This window comes from Tamandua tetradactyla (assembly GCF_023851605.1).
Source record: "Tamandua tetradactyla isolate mTamTet1 chromosome 4 unlocalized genomic scaffold, mTamTet1.pri SUPER_4_unloc_2, whole genome shotgun sequence".
In the NCBI taxonomy this organism is placed as follows: domain Eukaryota; kingdom Metazoa; phylum Chordata; class Mammalia; order Pilosa; family Myrmecophagidae; genus Tamandua; species Tamandua tetradactyla.
The window spans coordinates 3,310-29,777 of NW_027518241.1; the positions used below are offsets into that span (position 1 = coordinate 3,310).

A 26,468-nucleotide genomic window follows, 5' to 3' on the forward strand; every position below is an offset into this window, starting at 1 on the left:
CGCAGGCGGCGCGCTGAGGGCCGCGGCCCCGGGCAGCGCCAGGCAGAGATTTGAGGCGCCGGTTCGCCGTCAGCCACGGCCGGGAGAGCCTAGCGGGGCCCGGACACCGCCCCTCCGCGCCCCTTCCCCGCCTCCCAGCCCTCGGCGCCCGCCCGCACCCGGCGCCCTCCCTCGCTCCTGCCGGCGTCCGCCGCCACCGCCGCCGCGGGAAGCAGCTCCCCCTTGTCTTCCTCCGCGTCCTCGTGCCCCGTTCTCCGGCCGCTGGCTGCAGCGCCCCGCGGCCTGCCGGAGCCGCTCGCCCCGGCCCGGCCCCGGCCTTGCGCTCGCGTCTGCGCCCTCCTCCTCCGGCCCCCAGGGCCCGCAGCTCGGCGGACGGTGAGACCCGGTCCGACCCCTCCGCCCGCCCAAGATGTCGGCCCGGACGCCATTGCCGACGGTGAACGAGCGGGACACGGAGAACGTGAGTAACCGAGGCCGCCCCCGGCTGCTGCCCGGCCGACACCCCCGCCCCGCGCCGCAGCCTCGGCTGGGGCCGCCCCCGCCCGCGAACGGGTCTCCGCCGGGAGCCCGGCGCCCCCCTGCCCGCCGCTCAGCCCCACTCCTCATTCAGCCCCATTTCCCTCCTTCCCTCCAGGCCCGGGGGGCTGCCCGCGCGCCCCCTTTGCGGAGGCCGGCCTCCCGGAGGGGTGTGCGTGATGGGCGGGCGGAGAGGCGGCGGGCGGCGGAGGCGGCGCCCGGGACGGCTGCATTTCCACCTCGGCGTCTGGGTCCCAACCCGAGTGTGTGCTGGGCGCTGACGGACGGGTCGGCGGGCCTCCTCTTCCACCCTTCTCTGCACCTTTCAGCCCCTTGCACACGCGCGCGCGCACACACACGCACCCCTTTCCCCCGCAGTGCCCCATGACTGTGCTTTTTGGAACATGGTGTCCACACTTTGGGTTGTGGGCAACCGGGGGCGAATGTCGGGAATGTCAGAAGGGAATGGAAGTAGGTGTGTGTGTGTGTGTGTGAGTGCGTGTGTGGGTGTGGGTGTAAGAGTTCCCTCTGCTTGGTTCTCTTTAGTGGCGATGAGTAGAAGAATTTCAAGAACAGCTTCTGTGGCCCTGGGTTACAGCAGATGTTTAAACGCTGTGTGAAGCCAGTGTCTCTCTATTAACTTCCTCAAGTCACGGTCAGAATTCAGGGCAGGTTTTACTTTAAATGTGTCAGAGCATCACAAGTTGCGTTTCTTTTGAGAAGGATTTTCTGTGTCGTCAATCAAAGAGCCCTCGGGGTTGGTTTTTATTTTAATCAAGATGCCATCGTCGTCCCTGGTGTTTAAACTCTTGAAAACCAAGAGCAGTATCAGTTGTTCTTTCTGCTTTTTGGAAAGTACGAGTGTGTGTGAGTGTGTGTGTGAGATAGAGAGACAGAGAGACAGGGATCCTTTGTGGGAAAGGTGGTGATTTTTGTTGTTGTTTTAGATAGAAACTAAAACAAAACCCCTGTGACATGTAAATAGAACCTTTGCTTATTTTCTGTTAGGTTTTAAGGGGTTGGAGGGTGCTGAGCTTGGCCGGCTGTCCAGTTGTCTGCTTGTCTAGTTAACTCACCTGCCCTCTAGCTCTTGGTGTACCAGTGCCTTCATAGGTTGGTGAAATTAAATAATCAAGTGCTTTGGCGTTCTTAAACAAAATGAGAGATACGGGTGCCCTTTGAAGGGTTGGAGGAAAGTGTAAGCATTATTTAATCTTGGAGAGTAGGAAAACAAAAACTTACTATAATTGTGTGAAGGGAGAAGAAATTCTAGTCAGAGGCCATTGTTAGAGAATGTAGTAAGATGTTTCAGAGCCTGCTTTTGTCCTTTCTAGTGTCGTGCATTTAAAATGATATAGTATAAGGCTGCTGTTACAACTTGTGATTTAAATTGCATCCCAACTATAGTTTTTAACGATACAATTGAAGAACAGTTTGGATTGGGAGATTCCAAATCAGAGAAAAAGATAAAAAATATTCATTAAAGTTGATTTTAAAGCCAAGTTCAGAATCTTTCCAGAGAAACTGTAAAATAATTCCTGCCATTCAGATGTGTGAATGAAAAGCAAGGCAAGTGATGACCTGTGTTTTTATTAGCAAAATACTCTGTGTTCACTTAGGATAGGTAGAAAAATACAACATTTTTGTTTTCCTTTGAAGTTTTGAGTAGTTTAGCTTGTTTCCATACTCACATTATATGAATAAGGAACTTCATTAGACACAAGATTAAAAGTATAGAAATACAAAAAAACAAACAAACAGAAAAGGGCCTGCCACGGTGGCTCAGCAGGCAGAATTCTTGCCTGCCATGCTGAGACCCGGCTTCGAGTCCTGGTGCCTGCCCATGCAAAAAACAAAATGAAAGTGTAGATATATTCATCAAGGAAGAGTATAAAATGCAACATTGCATGCAGACAAAAAAGTGAATTTTTTAGCTAAGCTAAAATAGCGTAAATTTGATTGTACCTTCTGGAAATGATTTTTACCATGAAACTCTTTTGCTTTGTTTCTGAACATGTAATTTCAAAGTCACTTTTATGGTCTTTTCTCTTGCATTGTGCATAAATATATCTCCATTTAGCTTACTTTACCCACATCCTGATTTTTTCCAAATTGCTGTGGAAAATGGCCATTTTACCATAGCTGTTTAACGTTAAGTATGCACTCAACCGCAGCTGGAAGGGATACAGAAGAAGTATTAAGATAAGACCTTTGCCCTCCAGGAGTTTACAGAAAATAAATTTTGTGTCAAATAAATAATAAACTGTAGAAGACACGATGTAGGAAACAGTATGTAATAGGGCTAAATTGGCTTATAAGTGCTATCGGTATTTATCAAAGGAATGACTAAAGATGGCTATGAAATTACCATTTGTTACTCTCTCTGGTTGGTAGTAAATGTCATCATCCAGGCTCACTTACTTACCTTTTTATGTTTTATGACCACTAAAGGCTTGTATGACCTTTGGAACATCAAAGACAATAACTAGAATAATTTTATTGACTTTAGAAATTAAATCAACAAATACGGTCATTTAAAAAACCATCATAGGTGTTTTATTGTCATTTGCGGTTAATATAAAAATTTATATTTTATTTAGATTTAGATTCTGCATCCTTGGAAATATATAGCATCTACCTTTCCCAATGTCTTTAATACATATTGAGGATAAATGGAAAAATTCAGGAGAAGAATGCCACAGCACTGATCTCTTATATACTACTGCTAGTATAAAGTAGAGTGAAAAAGAATTGCTTTTCTTTGAGAACATTCCACACTTACTTTTTCAGGAGTATGCTCTTAGATGAAGGAGTTCTGGCTGCATTGTTAATAGGCCTCAAATGGTTCACTATAACAGAACTGCCAGTGATTAACTTTTAAGGGAATAGATGCTCATCGCGAAGTAAAACAGACCTGTTGCAGATAATAGAAATGATTTAGGCAAAATGCATTTGATTTTAGATTGTAAAGAGTAAGTCTCAGAAAAGAATGAATATTTGAAAGATTTTTTTTCTTTCTGTTAGATTATACTTGGGTAGTTACAGCATGTATATAGATAATATATTCCTGTTACTCTTATGTGCCTTTCAAAGAAAAAAAAAGAGTTGTGTTTTGTGTTTTGGAGAAACTGATGACACTAATTTTTATGGATAAAAAATGTGCTGATGAGCATTCTGTGATGAAATATTGGTCAGTATGATGAGAATTGATTTGGCTTGTATGTTTAAACATTGAATTTGGTTAAATTTATCTTAATATCTATCAAAAGGACTCTTTTTTTTTTTTTTTTTACATGGGCAGGCACCGGGAATCGAACCTGGGTCCTCTGGCATGACAGGCAAGCATTCTTGCCTGCGGAGCCACCGTGGCCCGTCCTATCAAAAGGACTCTTGGTGGTGATTCTTTTGATAGGTCTTGAACTCATTCTGGTGAGTGTAAGAAGTACTTGCTGTAACTGAGGTGGCCGTCAGTCGTTTGCCCTATGAGGTCATTAGTGATAATGTGAAAAAACAGGAAGGAAGCGTGCCTTTGTACTACCCTTGGGTTGGTTCAGTGCCCGTGCAGCCCTCTTATGCTGAGCACCTTTTACACAAAGCCTCATTGCTGGCTGATTGTGTCTCCTCCCGAGACTGAATCCTGAGGGCTGGTCCTTCTTTCATTCTGTATCACCAATCAATGTCTTGTAGTGGTATATAAGAGATCAGTACTGTAGTATTCCCCTTTTGAAGTTTTTCATTTATCCTCGGAATGTTTTAGTGACATTGGGAAGAGTCGCTCTTACAATTTGTAAGCTAAGCAACTGAAGTCTTCAGAAAGAAAGTTAAGTAACCTGCCCAAGGATGTAATGAAACAGACATCTTCCACTGTTGCTTTACTCATGCTGTTGCTTCTTGGAGGCAGTTTTTTGTTTTGTTTAGGTTGTCGAGATTTTAAAAGAGCATATGAAATGATGCACTTCGTTAGAGGGAGAAATGGGTTTGTCGTGCACATCTCGTCTGCATCTTTGCTGTTTTCTCTGGAATGTCCTGTTCTTTTCCCCTTATCCCCAACTTACAAATCCTTTAATGCTTAGCTCACGTTTATAAAACTTCTGATGATTGATGCCAACATTGCCGTCTGCTGTAGCTGGACACCTACAGTTTATATTGGTGGTCTCCAAAGCAGGTCTGCTGGGCAATCCATCACCTCTGGCCTGTGTGCTGTTAGTTAGTCGTCGTCTTTTAGGCTCAGCTTGTTTATATTTAGCCATACAACTAATATTTTTTTAACCATTTTTCCTTGCATCTCAGTTTCCTTTGGGGGCCATTTTCCCTTTTTCTGATGAACATATTTAAAATTCTTTTGGTGAAGGGTTCTCAGAAACTTTTTCTCGAAAATTTGGAAATGTATTTTGTCCTTAATTTTTTTAAACTTTTAAAATTGTTTAATATAACATATACAAAGCAAAGAAAGAAAAAAGTGGTAGTTTTCAAAGCACTCTTCAATGCGTAGTTACAGGGCAGATCCTATTTTGCCCTTATTCTTGAAGGATAGCTTTACTCATCGTATAGTTTAGGATGCTGGCTATCCTTTCACTGCTCAGAAAGTAGTATTCTACTGTCTGCTGACTTTCATTGTTTCTCTCTTCAGAAGTCAGCTGTCAGTTGGTAGGTGATCTTTTCTGTCTCTTCAAGATTGTCTCTTTTTCTTTGGTTTCTCCAGTTTCATTGTAATGTATTAGGTGAATTTTTTTTTTATCCTACTTGCTTCCTATGTCTGTGAATTCATATTTTCAATCAGTTCTGGAAACTTAACTGTATTCTTTACATATGACATTACTTCAGGCCTCTCTCCTGTTTCTCTTTGGGACACAAATTAAATTATGTTAAGACTTTAACATTCATTCCCCCCCCCCCCCCCAGGCTTCATTGTTTCTCTGTACTGCAAGCTGCATAATTTGTTTAGGTCTGTCTTCTGTGGATTCATATCTTTCATCAGTTCTGGAAGGCTATTAACCATTTTGCCTTTGAGTATCGCCTTACCTCTTTTCTAGCTAGTGTTTCTTTCTGATATTCTGATTAGATATGTTAGATTTTCTCATTACATCTTCCATATGTCTTAACCTCTCATTTTTTTCTATTTCATTGTTTTTCTGTACTCCAATCTATACTCTCTCCATTCTGCAATCTGTAGTACAACATGTACAATTTAATAATCCAGATTTATTTATTTACGTATTCTCAAACACAGTGTGTTATGGATCACCTGGGAAGATTGCTTCAAAGGCACACTCCCTATTTCTGGATCTTCCCACCCCATATCCCTGCTCAGTTTCACTAGTTTCAGGTCCCAGGATCTGTTTCCACAACTCCCGAGATAATTCTGATGCAGGTATCCTCTGACTGGGGTAGAAAAATACTGTTTTGTTTGATGAAGATAATTACATTGAATAAATCTCATCTTTAGATGAAAATAGAAAGGATTATAGGTTGATGGTTATATTTTAGGATGTGGGATGAGAAAAAATGATGAATCTTTCCTTTCAGTGGGTGATGATAGCAGTAAAAAATACCAGGAATTGTCTTACCTGTAGATAATAAGGAACCAATGTGTGTTATCTGATAGTTTAAGGAGGGGGTAACAAAAAGAAATTCCATGTTCTTCCACTTCCTTCCCCCAGCTTTTTATGGTTAACTGTGTTGGGAGGGGAGTGGCCACAAGAAGGTTCACCATATGGTGCCTTTGATTACAGGCTGACTCTTTCTTCCAACCAAGTATTATTTAATACTGTGTACCACCATGTTCGTTAACTTCAGGTGGTAAACAAATATAAGCTGAGAAACAGTCCAAAGTTTAGGTGAATTACCTGTAAAAGATAGAGTAACAAGTTTATTTTAAATCATTAGAGAATGGCCGCTTTTCCTTGGAATCAGTGGTCGTGCTTTCACAATTTAAAATGAGGGTTTGCTCTTATTTTCTTTCTAGTCCCTTCATCTCAGTTGAGGATGATAGGCCTACCAGGGCAGATGAAACCTGTTCTCTGCTCTGGAGGGACTCAGTGCCTGAGAAGGAATATAGACAGATGAGCGTAGTAGAATGTGACAGCATCTTGTCCTCTGAGTGATCCGAGCACAGAATAATAAAGGAGCGGGAGGCAGGTGGGCGTGCTCAAGAAAGGTTCCTAGCCTTTGAACCAAGACTTCAGAGATGAATGCCTCCTTTGGCGGGTAGCTCTGGGGACAGTTGAGTCTTTGGGAAGAGGAGGATATTGGGCTGAAGGAGTCTTCTGCAGAGGCCCTGAGTCTGGAGTTGAGCAGGACCCCATGGTAGGGGACAGCGTTTAGGGAGAAACATGGGCAGGAGAGTAGGCCAGGCTTTCCTTGCACACCTTACCAAGAATTGGTCCTGGAGAACGTGGTAGCCTCTGTAGCAGTTGAGGAGAGGGCAGCATGATTAGATTTGCATTCTGTGTATTTTTATTGAGAGTCTTTCACACCATGCAGCCCATCCAAAGCGTAGAATCAGTGGCTCACAATATCATCACTGTGATCATTTTTAGAACATTTGCATCACCCCAGATAAAAAAATAAAAAGAAGGCAAACCACATATCCTGTACCCCTCCCTCTTATTGACCACTAATATTGTGATCTACCTGATACTTTTTTTATCCCTTATCCCCCCCCCATTATTTATTTATTTTTCGTCCTTATCTGTTTGTTCATCTGTCCATACCCTGGGTAAAGGGAGTATCAGCCACAAGGTTTTCCCAATCACACAGTCACATTGTAAAAGCTATTTCATTATACAGTCATCTTCTGGAAACAAGGCTACTGTTTTAGGTACTTCCTAACACAGCTCTACAGTTTTAGGTACTTCCCTCCAGCCACTCCAATACACCATAAACTAAAAAAGGATATCTGTATAATGCATAAGAATAATCTCCAGGATAACCTTTCGACTCTGGAATCTCTCAGCTGCTGAAACCTTTGTCCCATTTCTCTCTTCCCCCTTTTAGTCAAGAAGGCTTTCTCAGTCCTATGCTGCTGGGTCCTGGTGAATCCCGGGAGTCAGGTCCCATGTTTCCAGAGACATTTACACCCCTGGGATTCATGTCCCACATAGCAGAGAGGGCAGTGTGTTCACCTGCTGAGTAAGGCTTAGAGAAGGAAGCCGTATCTGAGCAGCAAAAGAGGTTTTCTGGGGGTGACTCTTCGGCATAAGTGTCAGTAGGCTTAACTTCACCTTTGCAGGAATAAACTTCATACGGCGAGCCCCAAGATCGAGAGGTTAGCCTATTGAAGTTATCCCCACAGGAAATGGTGTCCCCTGCAAGTAATATCAGGAACTCCCCAGATGGGGAAGTTTAATATTTCCTCTTTTCTCCCTTGTCCCCCAAGGGGGCTTTGCAGATACTTTATTCTCTGCCCAAATTTTTCTGGGATATATTGGGGCATCACACTAATCTGTTCAAACCAACAAAATTTCATGCCCTATTCAAGATTCCATTGTAACTATGGTGTTTAAATAAATGGATCATACAAGTTAAATTAAGTAATGTGTGCCCAAAATATAAATTTTATACCAAATGAATGTCTCTCCCTTTGGTCTTGTGCAGAGGTTGAAGTTTGAAAATATGGGCCATATCATCTTTACCGTGTATTCTGATTTACAGTAGTCCTATCCATATCAGCTTCATTCATATCTCTAGTTGAAGTCTGATCACTTTTTCAACTTTTTATCAGTTGTGGTATAGGTTAATGCTGGGTTTCATAACTTCAGAGCTTTAACTCTGAGTCTCAGGTATCACGCAAACATAACCCAGAGTTACAGGGAACTGCCGGGTTACGCACAGATAGGTCCGCATCTCAGAATCTAGAAATGGCAGTTACAACTCTGGAATAGATGTCACTGCTCTAAAGAGCTTACAAGCTAGGAACCTTTACAGTAGGCCCCAACCTGAGAACCCATGTTTTTAACTTCAGTTTTCCGAATTTGTATATTATAGTTAGTTCGTATGAGTGAGGCATGATAATATTTGTCTTTTTACTTTTGACGCTTCATCCAACATATCGTCCCCAAGGTCCATTCATGTAGTTGTACGGCTCACAAGTTTATTCCTCCTTGTAGCTGCTCACTAGTCTGTTGTGTTTACACCACAGCTCTGCCATTCCACTCCTGAGTCCATGTTCCCTTAGGCTGCCTCCATCCATTGCAGGTCAGGAACACTGCTACTGTAAACACCAGTGTGCAAATGTCCATTCCTGTCCCTGTTCTCAGGTGCTCCAGGTATACACTGAGCAGTGGGGCTGCAGGGTTATATGGCCTTCCCACCCCAGCCTCCTGTGGACCCCCACACTGCCCTCCATAGGGCTGCACCTCGCAGCTTCCCTACCACGGTCATTGGGTGCATCTCTTTCTCCACATTTTCGCCAGCACTTGTGTCTCTGTTCAGTTTTTGTTTGTTTTTGGCATGGGCAGACTTTGGGAATCCAACCTGGGTCTCTAGCATGGATCTGTTCAGTTTTAAACAGCTTTATTCACACATCATACAATCCAACCTAAGTAGGTAATCAGTGGTTCTCAGTATAATAAAAGTCATGCCTTTGCCAGCACAATCTGTATGAGGACACATGAAAGAGCTGTTAATATAGTAGTTATAAAAACTTTTTTTTTGGTCTATTGGGAGAAAGAGTTTGTAAAGGGGGAGATGTCATTGCTAGTTAGTAAAGAGTTCATAATGAGAAGATTTCATAATGAAATCCCATACTTACAAGACTGTAATTGCTGTGAGGTTAAAGAAACCTATAAAACCCAAAAATCACTTAGTGGAGTAGAAATTAGAGCTTCTCTAGATATAGGGAAAAATAGGATGATATAAAGGGGCCAGGAGAAGGATTTAGCCAATGCTGGGATTGGTAATTCATTTCTTTTAATGATATTCTGTCTTTGTGATTTAATTACTGGTAAGTAGTTGTTTTTGGGGAGAAGATGTTTACTGCTGCTTTTTTCTGATTTACATTTATATTTCTATCATTGCATCTTAAATTCAGCTGTTTTAAGAAGAGTGTTAATGCTATTTAAAGAGTCTCCAACCTGTTCCAGCTAATGAAAAGAGCCCAGAGAGAAATCAGAAAGCTGTGGTGCTAATGAGTGACTGGCTCGTTTTCCCAGGGTAGGTTGCCTAACCTTCCTTCCTCATAGCACTTACCCATTTTAGTACTTACCTGTAACCTGCCTTGCATACTTTTCTGTACAGAAATCAATGTAGCAATAGTATCTGGCACATTGGCTTTCAGAAGATTGTGGAACTGCTTGGAGTGCTAGATTAAAAACGGAATATGGCAGTTAATTGCCTTCTTCCTGTTAAAGTACTTTAGCTCAGTTCAGGGAACCAGTGATTACTTCAGTGATAGCTTAGTAAATACACACAGTGAAGATTCGTTCATTCTGTGAAAATGTGCACGTGCTTTAAGGATCTGAGTGGTGCTGTGTAGATGCAGTAATGTAGTGCTATAAATTCTCTTCATTTCTTTGTTTTTTAGAATAGTCAGGCACCGGGAATCAAACCCGGGGGTCCAGCGTGGTAGGCGAGAATTCTGCCACAGAGCCATTGTCGTACCGCCCCGGTCATTTCTTTTTTAAGTTCTGGCCTATGAACTTATAAGTGTTGTGGAGAGCAATTCCCCCCACCCCCTCTCATCTTTGCGTTTGTAAGTTTTAAAGTCATCTGTTATTTCATTATATTAAAAAAAATTACTCAGGAAGCATATTGACATTTATGTTGATATTAATAGGTTATATTTGGAAATAATTACTGGGTTTTGTTAGATTTACAAAGTTTAACTGAACTGAATGTCTTGCAATAAAGCTTTGACTGTTAAAGTATTGAATTAAATCAAATGTAATGATTTAAAGAACAGACATCCCTTGTAATGTAAGGTTTTATACTTGTGGGAGTGAAAGAGTGATGAAGTATCTAAAAAAATTAATAACTGTATTTTTAGATATAATTTAGGCAGATGTTATCTTTTTTCCCCTGGGGTCTCAGCTGCTTTAGCTCCTAATGTCATCTGGCAAGCAAGAGTGAAAGCTTTCCCAGAGGATTTGTTTTGAGGTGGAAGGGAGAGTATCTTAGGGAAAAGTGCCTGAAGAATTGAAATATAGGCTCAACCACTCCCTGTCCCTCCATGTATGTTAACTCCCACGTCTAGTTTGTGTGGTGGGAAAGGAATTGCTCTCTGCTCTAATTGCGCTCTGGACCAACAGTTCTCAAACTTACTAGACTCAGTACTTCTGTTTAGAAGACATATTTTCTAACTTTTCTCTTTATAATTGAGAAAATAAATCTAAAGTAATTAAACCAACACAATTAAAATTGACATGGTATCAACCTTCTGAATAAAGGAGATGAAAAAGGAAAGCAATTTTATGGAAAAGATAAATATTTCAATATGTGAATTACTGAGCATGACACATCGGAACTTGCAATGACTTAGGTGGTTGCACGTATATATATATAGGATCACAGATTTGCACAGCAGCTGCCAGTGCAGATTTGCAGTATATGGTACTGGCAACTCCTGTACTGCCAGCATTGTTAACACCAGTGACGGATTTTCTGAAATGATGAACAACTCTTCATAAAGTCCCACACTCTAAACAAAGAAGTCTCCCCTCAAGTTATGTGGCATAGGCATCCAAGCAAAATTCCTCATATAGTAAAAGAGTAAAATAATGGTTTGTGTTTATTTTATATATAAAATTGAGTTAAAATGTAGGGTCAGATATTTATGAACATACTTTTCTACATAAATATTCTGTGGACTATATGAAAGTTATGTGGGACACGGGACAATTCTTTATCATTAGGACTGTTTAGCGTGTTTTAGGCCACCTGGCTGCCCAGGTCCCTACTCACTAAATGCTAGGAGTTCCCTCGGTCCTTGGATCAACCCCAGAAACACCCTACAGAAAACTGCCCTCTGTGGGGTGATACCACCCCATCCCTACTGAGAAAAACTGAAAGAAGCAAATGAAATATGAAATTATGTTATTTCATATTTGAAATGAAATTGTCAATTTTAATTGTTGGGCCGCTCAAGGCTGCTGCCTGAAGTATTAGCTAGTTCAGTCAGACCTAATGCTTAAAGCCTAATGCTAGTTTATAAATTTATAATATATCATGTTTCCATAAAATAAAAATATTTTTACATTAAAAAAAGCATTGTTGAGGTGGTGCAGTTTGAAAGGAGCTCCCACATGAACTGTATTTAGTGACATGGAAAAATCTCACAATATTGAAACAGGATAAAAATGGTGTTTAAGTATACCCCATCATATCTAGAGGCAGGATAGCTTGGTGAAGAGTACATACTTTGAAGCCAGGTCCCGTGGGTCCAAATACCAGCTCTGCCTTTGCTTAGCACTCTCACTTTAGGAAACCACTTAATTTCGTTGTCGCTCAGGTTCTTTATCCACCAAAGTAGGGTAAGCATAGTGCCTGCTTTATAGGACTATTGTGAGATTTAAATGCTCTAACACATATTGCCCTTAGAACAGTGCCTGACAGTGAAAGCTATGTACATGTTAGCTGCTGCCATTATTATTATGTTTTTATTATTTATTATATTTAGATAAAGGTTGGAAGAAGTAAGTTTGCCAGTTCTAAGGGCTTATTTCAACATTTCTGGATTATGCGTGAATTTGAGTCTTAAAACTTTCTGTATTTTAAGTCAAGGGTTTATTTCCTTTTTATACCAAGAAAAAAATACTAAATTTACAATGTCAAGTATGAATTTCTGGTTTAATGGAATGCTTTTGGTTAGTGTAAAAAGGCAAAGTGGAAGGCTGAATTATCTGTAAGTAGCTTGGAGAAAGGGAGTCCAAGCAGATAACAGAGGAGAATGGTTGTTTAGTGACATCTGTTTACTCGGTGGGATCGGACACGCCTGACTTATTGTATAATGTTTAAGAGCACAAACTTTGTAGACAAGATGTCCCTGGGGTTTAATTCAAGCTTGGCCATTTACAAGGTGTGTAACATTGGACGTTTCCTTATCTGCGAAATGAGGATAATACCTGGTTGGGTGGTTGCCAAGTTTAAATTAGTAGTTATGTGCATCAAACTTTGCAGCAGTAGGGTCCGTTTGATACCATTAATGAATGAACCAAAGAAACAAGGACTCAAAACTAAGTTGATGAAAAAATTTGAAGTTGCTGACTAGAATACATTCTTCCTTCAACCCTGCAATGATGAAACAGCTAAAATCATGCTCTTTGGATGTTTTTTTCTCATGTTTACCATTTTCTTCATGTTAATACATTCTTTTTTCAGACTGTAAAACTATACTTCACTGCTTTAAACATAGCTAATGAAATCTCTCTTTGATGACTACAGTGCTTTTCCTGAATCCAGATGTAAAGGCAAGTCTAAAGTCAGGCATTTACCGATGGAGTTTATTTTGATAATGTCAGTTTTATTGATGGGATATAATGTTCTTCTACTGTTGCCTTGCCGAATCATAATACTTATATTTTTGCCATTTAGAAATTACAGATAATGGTTTGATGAGCAAGGTTTTGTTGGTGGAATTATAAAAAATTCCAGCTCTGTGTTTGTCCTTTCTCTTTAAAGAAGGACATTTCTCTTCATCTTTCTGAAAATGCTTGATTGGTACTTCTTTCCATTCAGAGAAATTAATTTCACCTTAGTCAAGTTTACCTAATAGTAAGTTAAACTAAGAAAACAGTCCTGTGTTCAACTTGTTTTGAAAGTAAGGAAATAGCAATTTTACCAATAATATTGTATCAGCGTTTGAACAGGATGCAGGATCCTTATGTGAAATAAGGCTTTTAATACAGGGCTTACGTTTACACAGTTGTGGAAACTGGTTACACACTCCGGTTATAGGTTGCTGCTTCCGATTCTGGTGTTAGGAGGCTGAAGGCAGCAGGGTCAGTAGTCAGGAAGGAAAGGTGGATGAGGGGAGAGCAAGGACGCTCTGGAACCTATGAGGATCAACTGGGACGTGTGTTTGTCTTTCACTGAGTCCAGTCTCTTAAGATGTGGGTGCCTGCAGGATAAGCTGCTGCCCTTCCTCGTAAAGTTGCTTACAGAACTGATGTAGAATTCAAAGCAAATGAAGCAGGTGCTCCAGGGGTGCTGAAGGAGCCTGGCTGCTGCCCCATGCCCACGAGATAGATACGCCAGCGCGTCTGCTATCAGTATGAGCTGCACAGTGTTTGCCCTGCACGGACCTTCAGAGCGTAGAAGTGTTTCATTTCTGCATCTAACTCTTGTACAAATTTCTCTTACGGCTAATGCTAACACAGGAGAATAGAGGGAAGCAAAACACAGTTCCAGATTAGCTAACTTAACATACAAGAGGCATTTCAGTCCGTTCCTTGTCAACTTGGCCGTCCCTCTTAAGTGTGGAATGCAGCTGTGCTTCTCTTAACCGTGTTTAACTTCCAAATAGACCCAATAGCAAAGTTATACTTTTACCTAACATAATTCGACTATCCTAGTTATACCAAAAGCATGCTAATTCTCTTCTCAAGAGAAGTTATGAAGTACCTTCATCCACTTTTGAATGATGTTCATTTCTTTCCTAAGTCACACCCCCCCATTTTATACCCTACAACTTGACTATTAACATAAAAAGTTAACTAATGTTAGCTCTGTAATATTGGATGGTAGGGAAGTAGGGAAGGATAATAGAAAGAAAATAATTGGTTAATACATAGACAAATATATTCAAACCAACATAAGAAAGAAATACATATAACTGTCAGAGTTCTTGTTTCTACAATTCGTCACATGCTCAGAGATGGTAGTTATAGTTAACTTCTTCCACTACTATTTCCATAGTCCCTTTGTGCTTCAACAGATACTTGAGCTAATGGTAGTTTCTTGCCTGGTGTGGTAACCCAAACCCTCATTCCTGAAGGAGCTGGGTCGTTGGAAGTCTTGCCTGTATTAGGTTTTTGTAATTTTCCATTGACTTATGTCCAGACATGGGAGTAATATGAAGTGCCCCAGGGGATTTCCTGCATTTTAGACATATTCCTTCTTTCAGCCGTTGTGTAGTAACAAAGTAGTTTCCCCTGATAATCATGACCAGTCACCCCAGTTAGTGTACTAACCCCCTTCTTTGTTTGGCTAATCCCCCCTCTCTGCTTGTTGATTCACTGCCATGAAGAGCCGACAGTGGTCAGGTGGCAGTCTCACCTTCCTGGTTAATGGACCGTTGTTGTGTTACCTGGTGGACACTTCCCTTCCGTGAGGCACTAGGAGTTCCAGACCAGGAGAATCTAAAATTGTGGGGATTAGGAACAAAAATTTCATTAATGAATCCCTAATAGTGAGAGGAGCCACTTCCATTTCTAGTTCTTAATTTCTGGACCTGTGAATCTTGGTTATGGAGGAAATAGTACTGTATACTAGTCGTTGGTTTAGAGCACATATTGCATCCTGGAAGGTGCTGCCCCAACCCTGCATCGTATTATCACCCAATTTGGTATCATAACTGAATCTTTTTTTTTCTTCCTATCTATCCATATAGTTTCATTTTTTCAAATAACTTGTTAAAAATAAATGTTATCTTTTAGAACAGTTTTAGACTTACAGAAAAATAAAGTACAAAGAATTCTCCTGTACTGCACCTAGGTCTCCCTGTTATTAACATGGTAAGTTAGTATGATACATTTGTTACAGTTAGTGGGCCAGTATTGATAGATTTATTTTTTTTGTTTTTATTTTTTTATTGAAAAATAATTGTATACACAAAAGGCATTAAATTTCAAATTTATTAAACGGTCGTATCATATCATATTAAACAATCGATTAATATGTTTAATCGTATTAAACAATCCACAATTTTACATTTTTATTTCTAGCTGCTCCAAGACACCGGAGACTTAAGGAAATATTAATATAATGATTCAGCTGTCCTACTCATTTGTTTAACCCTACCTTCTCTGTGTAACTTCACCATCCCTTTGATCTTTCTCCCAGTCTTTAGGGTTGTTTGGGCTATGCCCGCTCTATCTTTTTCATGTTGGAAGGGCCTGTCAATAACATGGGGAGGGGGATAGAGCTAGTTGATGTTCTTGAGAGGCTGGCCCTGCTGAGTTTTAGGATTTATCTGGCCTAGGAACCCACCTGAAGATTATAGAAGTTTCTGGAAAGTAATCATAGTGCATGGAACCTTTATAAAATCTCAGATAGAGCCCTAGGTGTTCTTTAGGATTGGCAGGAATGGTTTTAGTGGGGAGCAAACTATGATAGGTAGCAATGTCTAGCTGAAGCATATGTAAGAGTAGCCTTCATAGTAGCCTCTCCACTCTATTTAAACTCTCTCAGCCACTGATGCCTTATCTGTTACACTTCTTTTCCCCTTTTTACTCAGGATAGGATTGTTGATCCCACAGTGCCAGTGCCAGGGTCAACCTAAGAGTTATATCTCATGTGTAACTGAATCTTAAAAAGACCATTGGACTATTTTATCAAGTCATCTGCTTTGGAGTTTTGGAGAACATTGTGAGGTCAGTGAATTTTCCAAGCAAATCCATATGTGGTGAGATTGCCCCTTGTGTGATGGAAGTTACCCAAATAATCAACCTGCCACCGGGTTAACTGGCTGTCCTGGGGGTCCCACTAACCCCCCCCAAAATGGTGTAATTTTGAGCACTTGACATTGTTCTGTGCAGTTGGCAAATTAGCCTTGTGAGTATTAGTGCATGTTGCTTGACCCATATATGACCTTCATGCCTGCCAGTCTAACTCCTTCGTTCATGAATCCGTCAGGCTGGGTCAGGGTGGCTGGGGAAAGAGGCTGATTAATATCCACGGCATGAGTCATCCTGGTTCACAAGGCACACAGCATGCTGTGCCCATTCAGCACATCCATCCACGGAACTTCCTTTATGTAGGTCCTTGATTATTCAGCCGTTACTTGGCACTAGTCTGAATTGCTGTAGAATCGTGCATCACATCTTTCTTTTTCTAGGCAGAATGAACAGCCAGGTCTGCTGTTCAAAGTTCTGCTACTGGGAAATTGTCTCTTTGCCATCATTATGGAGCACCCAAGAATGGTCCATAGAGCTGCAGCTGTCCATTTTTAGGCGATTCCAGCATATTGTGTGGAACCAATGTAAACTAAGCTTGAATGTTTTCTTCATCTATAAACTGGTCAAAGGGAGTTCCCCATCAGGCCATAGGTATGAATTTAGACAGAAGAGGCAGTAAGGAAGAATATGGGCCTGGGGTATTCAGCCACTTGCTTGTGCAATGAACGTTTGCCTTCACAACCTGCTCAAGCCGTATCTGGTATATACCACTTCTGTTTGGTGGTGGAATTTTGCTGCACATGCCCAGGCTATGGCTTGATGAATCAGACAACACCCATGTCATAATGAGAAGCTTAGATTGAATGGTGACTTGATGGCTTATGATCAAATGTTCCGTTTCTACTAGAGCCCAGCAGCAAGCCAGAAGCTGTTTCTCCAGGTGAGAATAGTTATCTGCAGAGGATGACGTAGTTTTGCTCCAAAAATCCTGAAGGTTTGCAATGTGATTTACTTATAGGGCCCTGCTAAAGGTTCAATATAGGATTTCTATCTGCCTCGGATACTTCAGGCACCAGCGAGTCTTCTGGATTCAGGGGGCAGAGCAGCTTGCATGGTGGCCTAAACCTGTTCTACAGCCCACTAGTTATTGCCCCTACTCAAAAGTGGCAGCCTTTTGTATTACCTGTAATTGTAATGTGGTACATGGTGCCTTCAAAATCCACGTGCGTAGTGCCCTTTCTTAGGGGTATGAGGGCATAGATGCAACAATTTGTTCTTCACCTTGGAAGGAATCTCATTATGTCCCAGACAACCGGGGCCTAGGAATTTCGCTACGGTAGCTGTGGAGCAAGTTGCTACATGGTGTGTCATAGGAACATAGATTCAGGCACAAAGAAACTTTCAACACATAACTGCTTTATTGCTTACGCAGCACAAAGGATCCAGAAGAGCAGGAGAAGAGATCCCATTATGGCCGGTCTCTCAGGGAGACCAGCTGCTTGGGTCGAGGTTAGTGGATCCCACTTTTCTGTTGGAGACAAGAAACCCTGTGCTGTTTGAGTGTGGAGTATTTATCCACCCCAGAGAGAGGGTTCCTTGTCCCTGAGAATCCTTGCCCTGATAAGTATCTGGGGCTGCTTGTTCCTGCTTTCTGGACTTAAGGTCTCTCTGGCTTTTTCATTAGACCTAACATCTCCCCCTGGTTGAGGAATGGAAATAAACTGAAACATTATTTCCCAGAGGAAGAGTAGGCATTTGGATAGGTGAAAGCAGGGAAGTGGCCACTGAGTGTGTGCCTGTGACTTCCGCAGCGATGGCAGTTAGGGTTTCTGCGGGATTTGTTTCCCCCTCTCTGGTGTACATTCTTATCAGCGTGTTCAGAGTAGTTGTAACTTCCGCATAACTAGACCCAGTCAGCACAACATCGTCCGCCCGTTGGACGAGGATGATGGCCTGTGGAGGGAAAGGTGATTAAGGTCCCTAGGATTAGGTTAGTAGTTCTCAGCTGGGGGATGTTTTGCCCCCAGGGGACATTTGGCAAGGTCCGAAGTCATTTTTGGTTATCACGTGGCGGCCTGTGCTACTCCATCTATTGAGTAGAACCCAGGGATACTGCCAAAGATGCTGCAATGCCCAGGACAGATCCCTGTCACAGAGCATTTTCTGGCTGAAAATGTCAACAGTGCCAAGGTTGAGAAACCCTGGCCTAGGTTATGACGTAGGTCTGTAGTTTTTTGAAACAGCCCTGAGGTGAATGAAGCAGCAAATTGCTTCTGTTGTTCTTTATGAAAAGATGATATTGGGGGGGAAAAAAAAGCATTCACCAGCTCAATTGGTGCATATCAGGTGTCAGGGTGTGTTGAATAGATCAGGCAAATACCAAATAAAAAACCCCCCAAAAACAGAAACACATATCTGGAATGTCAGCTGCAGTTGGAATTACCACCTGATTGGGTTTAAATAATTTATGGTCATTTTCCAAGATTCATATATCATCTGCCAAATACGCAAGTTGAATGGAGATGTGGTAGGAATGGAGACATGGTGAGACTTACTGTTCCAGTTCTAGTTTGTAAGCTGCCAGAGCAATATACCAGAAACAGAACGGCTTTTATAAGGGTGGTTTTATTAAGTTGCACGTTTACAGTTCTAAGGCCATGAAAATGTCCAAATTAAGGCAGCAGCAAGAGGTTACCTTCACTCAAGAAAGGCCGATGACATTCAGGGTTTCTCTATCAACTGGAAAGGCTCATGGCGAATATGGAGGCATCTGCTAGCTTTCTCTCCAGGCTTCTTGTTTCATGAAGCTCCCTCGGGGGTGTATTCCTTCTTCTTCTCCAAAGGTCTCTGGCTGCGTTGGTTTGTGCCTCTGAAGCTCTTTCCAAAATGTTCCTCTTTTTTTTTTAATTCCAGTAAACTAATCATGACCCACCTGGAATGGGTGAGTCACATGTCCCTCTAATCAAAGTTAATACCCACAGTTGGGTGTGTCACATCTCCGTGGAAAGAAGCTAATCATGTTTCCAAACTACGTTACTGAATAGGGATTAAAAGAACCGGCTGCCTCCACAAGACGGATCAGGATTAAAGCATAGCTTTTCTAGGGTATGTAATCCTTTCAGATCGGCACACTTACTATCCTTGGATCTTTTAAATCCTTTATAGTGGTGCTAATCTCTTTAATCCCCCCAGGAAGCAGTATTGCTTTTGGTAAGCCCAGGTAGTTCTAGTGGCTTCTGTTTGCCCTTCCACATTTAATAGACTTTATTTCATAGGCCGGAGTGTATTCCAACTCGTCATTCCAGAGCCAGGGAAATAACCACAGGATGGGCTTGGGGACGCAGTGGTTTCACTGTGTAATGTACCTGATCCGAAAGTCCATCCATCGTCTCACCTCCGTAAACCCCTGCTCCGATTGGTGGGACACAGTGGTGTGTTCAGCCTCCCCAACCACTTCTGAGTCTGTGAACCAGCTCACACCTGGGAAGTGTGTGAGGGGCTGTGACTATATTGCGATTTAAGTCCCAGTGTGTACTACAGTAACATAAGCAAAAACAACTACCAGGTCATGACCCTTCCAATGACCACGTCTTGTGTGAATTTCCCTTGCAGACCATGGTGACTCAGAACCATATAAGGTGGAAGCTCTGAAAAACACAGTCGCTGTTTAGCCAAGTCGACCAATACAGCAGCACCACAGTTATGTTGTTATTATTTGCATTGACCATGAGAGATTTTACTTTTCAGACTGACCTGTGTTGCTTATAAGTGGTCATCTCAGTGCCTGCCTCGGCTTCAGTATCCATGTAGAACAGCTGAGACCATGACCACTGAGTGTGGCCAGACTCTGTGGGGGGCACCGTTCATACGGCTTAGAATGTGAAAGGCGTGTCCTAGAGTTGTGCAACACAGCAGCCCTCAGTAGGGCTAACAGGGCTCTTTGTGACCAGCATGTAGTACATGCATATTTAAAACAGCTGAGTGTATCTGTTGACTATTCAACTTTGTGATGTGGTTTTTCACTCTCTTTAGTGTGCAGGTACCCAGCGATGACATAAAAACCAGGCATATTACAGATGTTGATTTTGTCAGGTAAAATGTTGATGTGTAGTTGTTTTAAATTGAGGTAATATTTAGATACAAATGTATAGATATTATGGAGTCAATTAGTTATTTTTTTAAAGATTTTTCTTTTGAAATATTTTCAAACTTAAGGGCATTTGCAAAAATAATACAAAATGCATATGGAGCGCTCCAGCATGCCACCCACCCAGACACCCAGACTTGCTGATTTAACATTTTTCCACATCTGCTGAATCATTCTCTTTATCTTTTTTTTTTTTTACCTGTCAATCCATCTGGCTGGCTGTCTATTTTCTCCACATATGAGAGTAGGTTATTTGCACCATGTTCCATGAGCACATAATACTTCGATGTCATTTAGTAAGAGCGAGGATATTCACTTACGTAACTATTTTAAGTACAGTTATCAAGTTCAAGAATTTAACATTGACATGGAGCTTATAGTCCACTTTCCAGTTTTTTCACATGTCTAGATAATGTCCTTTTGGGCTTTTTCTCCTCCATTACTGGATCTAATCCAGGATCATGTAATGTTTTAATTGCCATTGTGTATATAATTGGCTCTTTTTAAAAATCATTGTGGAAACATTTATATAAAATAAACTTCCCCATCTCACCCGCTCCCAAGTGCACCCTTCAGTGGGATTAACCCCATTACTGCTGTGCTGCTCTGACCAACATCCGCTACCAGGACTTTCCCATCACCCCAAACACAAACCCTACACCCCTTATGTATTGACTCCCATTACCCCTCCCCCTGCCCCGGTAACCCGTACTCTACTTTTCATCTCCACATGTTTGCATATTCTAGCTATTTCATATTAAGTGGAATTATACAATATCTGTCCCTTTGTGTCTGATTTGTTTCACTCAACACGATGACATTGGGGTTCATCCGTGTAGTATTGCATATCAGAATTTCATCCCTGTTTAAGGATGAATAATACTCCATTTTGTGTGCATACCACATTTTGTTTGACCTTTCATTGCTATTGGACAGTTGGAATGCTTTGACCTTTTGGCTGTTGTGAATAATGGTGCTGGGAACATTAGCGTACAGATATCTGAGTGTGTGCAGTCCGTACTTTTGGGTATTTACCTAGGTGCAGTTGCTGGGTCACATGGTAGTTTTATGTTGAACTTTCTGAGTGCCCGCCAACCTGTTTTCCATAATGGCTTCACCTCGTACAAGGGTCCTTGCTTCTCTGCGTCCTCATCAATACTTAACTATTTTCCTGTTTTTACTAATGCTGCTTTAGTGGGTGTAAAATGGTATCTCATGTGGTATGATTTGTATTTCCCCAATGGCTAATGTTGATGAGCATCTTTTGGTCATTGTGTATTTTCTTTGGAGAACTGTCTATTCAAGACCATTGCCCATTTTTTAATGGGGTTGTTTTAGTCTTTTTGTTGTTGAGTTGTAGGAATTCTTTCTATATTCTGAATATTAAGCCTTTATCAGATATATGGTTTCCAAATATTTTCTCCCCTGTTCTGTCAGTTGTCTTTTCACTTTTTAAATGAAATATGGCTTATCTACTTTTTCATTTGTTCCTCGTGCTTCCAATGTAAAGTCTAAGAATCCATTGAACAATACAAGGTCCTGCAGATGGTTTCCTTGTGTTTAAAAGTTTTAAGGTTTTAGCTCTTAAGTTTAGGTCTTGATCCATTTTGAGTTAATTTTTGTATATGGTGTGAGGTAGTGGCCTATTTATATTCTTTTGCATGTGAATATCCAGTTTTCCAAGCAACCTTTGTGGAAGTACTTCATTGTTTTGGTTAGTATATCCATTCCCAGTCAAGATAAAGAGCACTTCTGTCCTTATCCCAGAAAGTTATTTTCTGCTTTTTGCTAATCCGTCTACCCCCTCACTGCCCCACCTCACATTAGGCTGTTACTGTAGATTAGGTTTGCTTGTTGTAGAACAGTGATCAAGTGGAATGAAGCAGTACATTTACTTTTATGTCTGACCTCTTTCATTTATCCTCTCTGTGAGTTTCATCCATGTTGCTTTATGTATCAGTAATTCATTCAGTTTTGTTACTAAGTAATATTTCATGTGTATGAATATCCAGACATTTCCATGTTGATAAATATCTGTATTGTTTTCAGTTCTGAGATGTTATAAATAAAGCAGTTATGAACATCTTTTATGAGTCTTTTTGTGAAATTATGTTTTCATTTCTTTTGGTGAAACATGTAAGAGAGGATTGCTAGGTCATGGAAAGGGAATATTTCTAACTTAATAAGGAACTGCCAAAACATTTCCAAAGCAGTTGTATCATTTTACTCTCCCAGTAGCAGTTATGCAAGTTCTCACTGTTTCACTTCCTCAGCAACATTTGTTATTGTAAGGTCTTGTATTTTAGGAATTCTAGTGGGTACATAGTGGTATCTCATTGTGGTTTTCAATTTCCATTTCCCTATTGATTAATGAGGTATACAATCTTTTCTGTGCTTACTGGCCATTTGTATATATTCTTTTGTGATGTGTATGACAAGTCTTAAGTCTGTATTGAATAGGGTTGCTTGTCTTTTATTTATTTATTTTTTTTACTGATTTGTAGAGTATAGATTCTAGGTGTAAGTCCTTTGTTAGCTCTATATGTTACAAACATTTTTCCCTAACTCTGGTTTATGTGATGGTATCTTTTGATGAACAGAAAGTTTTATTTTTAAAACCAGTTTTTTTTCTTTTATGTTCAGTGCATTTTGATTCTAAGAAACCTTTGAGTACCCCTAAGTCACAAAAATATTTTTCTATGTTTTTTTCTTGAGACTTTATCATTTTTAGTCTTTATATTTTGGTCCACAATCCATTTAAAATTAATTTTCGTGTGGTGAGATAGGGTAGAATTTGTGAGATGTCTTTGTGTGTGTTGTGATTTTGTTTTTCCTTTTTTTTTTTTTTTAACATGTAGATTTCAGGTTGTTCCAGCACTATTTTTTTAAAGAAACATTCTTTTCCTTATTGAATTGTCTTGGTCCATTTTCCAAAAAAACTATGGATTATGTAAGTGTGGTTCTAGTTTTAGACTTGTTATTCAGTTCCATTGTTCTATTTGTCTATCCTTATGCCATTACTATAATGTCTTGAGTACTCTAGCTTTAAGTCTTAAAATCAGGTAATATAATTTCTCATAATTTATACTTTTTCAAGATTTCTTTTCCATGTACATTTTTAAATGTTTTTCTTAAATTGTGAAATGTAACATATATACAAAAAAAGCAAGAAATTTCCAAGTACATTTTAACAAGTAGGTACAGAACAGATTTTAAAGTTTGGTATGGGTTACAATTCCGTGATTTTTCGTTTTTTCTCCTAGCTACTGCAAGACACAGGAAACCAACAGAAATATCAATATAATGATTCAGCATTCATACTCACTTGTTAAATCTTAATTTCTCTGTTATACTCTTCCTTCTCTTTAAATAACATATATACATGAAAGCAATAAATTTCAAAGTACATCACAACAATTAGTTGTAGAACAGATTTCAGACTTTGGTATGAGTTACAGTTGCACCATTTTGAGTTTTTATTTCTAGCTGCTCTAAGGTACTGGAGGCTAAGAGAGATATCAGTATAATGATTCAGTACTCATACTCATTTGTTAAACCCTACCTTCTCTGTGTAACACCACCATCACCTTTGATCTTTATCCCACTCTTTAGGGGTATTTGGGCTATTTTCATTCTAAGTTTTTCATGTTGCAAAGGGCTGTTGATAATTTGGAATGGGGGATGGAACTAGTTGATGTTCTGAAAGGGCTGGCCCCTGTAGGTTTCAGGACTTATCGGGCCCAGGGGCACATCTGGAGGTTGTAGGTTTTGCAGAGCTACCTTAGTGCATGGAGCATTTGTAGAATCTTATATAATGCCCTGGGTTTTCTTTAGGATTGGCAGGAATGGTCTTGGCTGGGGTCCACAAGCCGTAATAGGCAGCAGTGTCTAACTGAAGCATGCCCAAGAGCGATCTCCAGAATAGCTTCTCGATTCCGTTTGAATTGGATATTGGAGACCAACAGCCATTGACACCTTATATATTACACTTCCTTTCTCACTCCTGGCCAGGATGGCACCATTGATCCCATGGTCTCAGGGCCATGCCCATCTTCAAGGGTCATCCCCAACACCACCAAGGAGACCTTCATTCTGGACATTACGTCTTATGCATTGGGGAGGGCAATGGCTTCACCCACAGAGCTGGCTCAGAGAGAGAAAGACCACATCTGAGCAACAAAAGAGGTCTTCCAAGGTGACTCCCAGGCACACCCACAGGTAGGCTAAGCCTCTCCGCCACCACAGAGCCTCACAAGGGCAGGCCTCAAGCTCAGGGCCTTGGCCCACTGACCTGGGTGTCCCCAGTGCTTGTCACAGTATTGGGGGCTTCTCTGGTGGCAAAGTTCAATAGTTCCATAATTTTTCACCCATCCCTCAAGGGACCCCACCAATACTTACTTTCTTTTAACTTTTTTTATTGTATAGTATAACATATAGACAAAGCAAAGAAATAAAAAAGCAATAGTTTCCAAAGCACTCTTCAAAAAGTGGTTACAGAGTAGATCCCAGAGCTTGTCATGGGCTACCATACAATCCTCTCATATTTTTCCGTCTAGCTTCTCCAGGGTATAGGAGGCTAGAGAGCTTAAATAGTTTATCATCATCACAATCAACTTTTTTTCCTTCTTTTTTTGTGAACAATAACATATATACAAAATAGTTATACATTTCCAAGCACAGAACCACAATTAGTTGTAGAACGTATTTCAGACTTTGACATGGGTTACAGTTTCACAATTGTAAATTTTTACTTCTAGCTGCTCTAAAATACTGGAGACTAAAAGAGATATCAATTTAATGATTCAGCATTCATGTTCATTTGTTATGTCCTATCTTCTATGTGTAATTCCACCATCACCTTTGATCTTTTCATACCTCCCATTGGGGTTGTTTGGGCTATGGCAATTCTAAATTTTTTATATTGAAAGTTCTGTCACTAATATGGGGTAGGGAGGTGGAACTATCTGATGTTTTGGAGAGCTGGGCTAGGTTTCAGGACTTACCTAGTCCAGGGACCCATCTGTAGGGTACAGGTTTCTGAAAAGTTACTCTAGTACCTGGAACCCTTGTGGAATCTTATAAATTGCCCTTAAATGTTCTTTAGGATTGCCTGGAATGGTCTTGGTTGGGGGTTGGCAGGTTATGCTAGGTAGCAAGGTCTACCTGAAGTCTTTGTAAGAGCAACCTCCAGAGTAGCCTCTCGACTCTGCTTGAATTCTGTCTGCCTCACTGATGCTTTATCAGTTACACTTCCTTTTTCCTCTTTTGGTCATGATGGAATTGTTGATCTGACAGTGCCAGGGCCAGACTCTTTCCTTGGAGTCCTCTCCCACGTCACCAGGGTGATTTTTACCCCTGGATGTCATGTTCCATACAGGGGGAGCCCCAGATTTTGAAAGTAATTCTACTAAGAATTTTTTCATTTGTTTCTACACAAAACCTATTTTTTATGTTAACTTCTCAGTTTAGTATTTCTACCCCACATACAAGGTAGGGTTGGATTTTCATTTCTTTAACATGACCATCCCCCACCCTCACCCCTACCCGGACTTAAGGTGTTAGATACATTACAAGCTTCCTGTCAGTAACTCCAAGCAAGGGGCGCAATTTTTCCTAGTTGTACGGAAACACAGCTATCAAACCTCTGAACTTCATACAGGGGGCTCTTTTCTAGTTCCCCTCATATAGGTGGTACTGATGCCACATTCCCTGTCCCCATGAGGGTGCTGGAACCACATCTCCCAATGGTTATAACAGGATCCAAAGCCGTAAGGGCTGCCATACTGTCCGCTTGTGCTTTGATCACTCTTCGTTCCCACCTCTTTTAAAGCTTAAAAAAAGAAAGTTTTCTCATTCTAATTTAAGCCTACCTGTGTTTGCAGCAAGAAGGGAGGGAACCATGTTAATTAAGTCCACCATATGATTGGAATTCTCTTTTTTCTAGCCACACATTTTCTCTAGGTGAATTTAGTGAATTACATGACTTTCAGTAGTATCTATCTCATGTGACTCCCAAACCTTTATCTTCAACAGTGATCCCTGCTAAAATTCAGATGTATTTATCAACTATCTATTTGATGTCTCCATTGGGATGTCTGAGCACCCCAAATTTATCATAGACAGAACTCTTCATTCTCAACCCCCAATTTGCTTCTCTCATTAACTGCAATTTTTATTAAATGGTTCTACCATCAAAAATCTGAAAGTTATTTTTAGTTCCTTTCTTTCTCTACCTCATATCAAATCCATAAGCA

General features: G+C 40.8%; 1 pseudogene across 1 annotated transcript in view; it reads left to right on the plus strand.

Annotated features, from left to right (window-relative positions):
* Window positions 1-312: 312 nt before the first annotated feature.
* LOC143672724 (3'(2'),5'-bisphosphate nucleotidase 1-like) overlaps window positions 313-26,468 on the plus strand; it is a 60,049-nt pseudogene continuing 33,893 nt past the window's right edge. Inside the window, exon 1 of the transcript XR_013170002.1 lies at window positions 313-460. The product of XR_013170002.1 is annotated as a 3'(2'),5'-bisphosphate nucleotidase 1-like (transcript). The remainder of the gene's footprint in view (window positions 461-26,468) is intronic.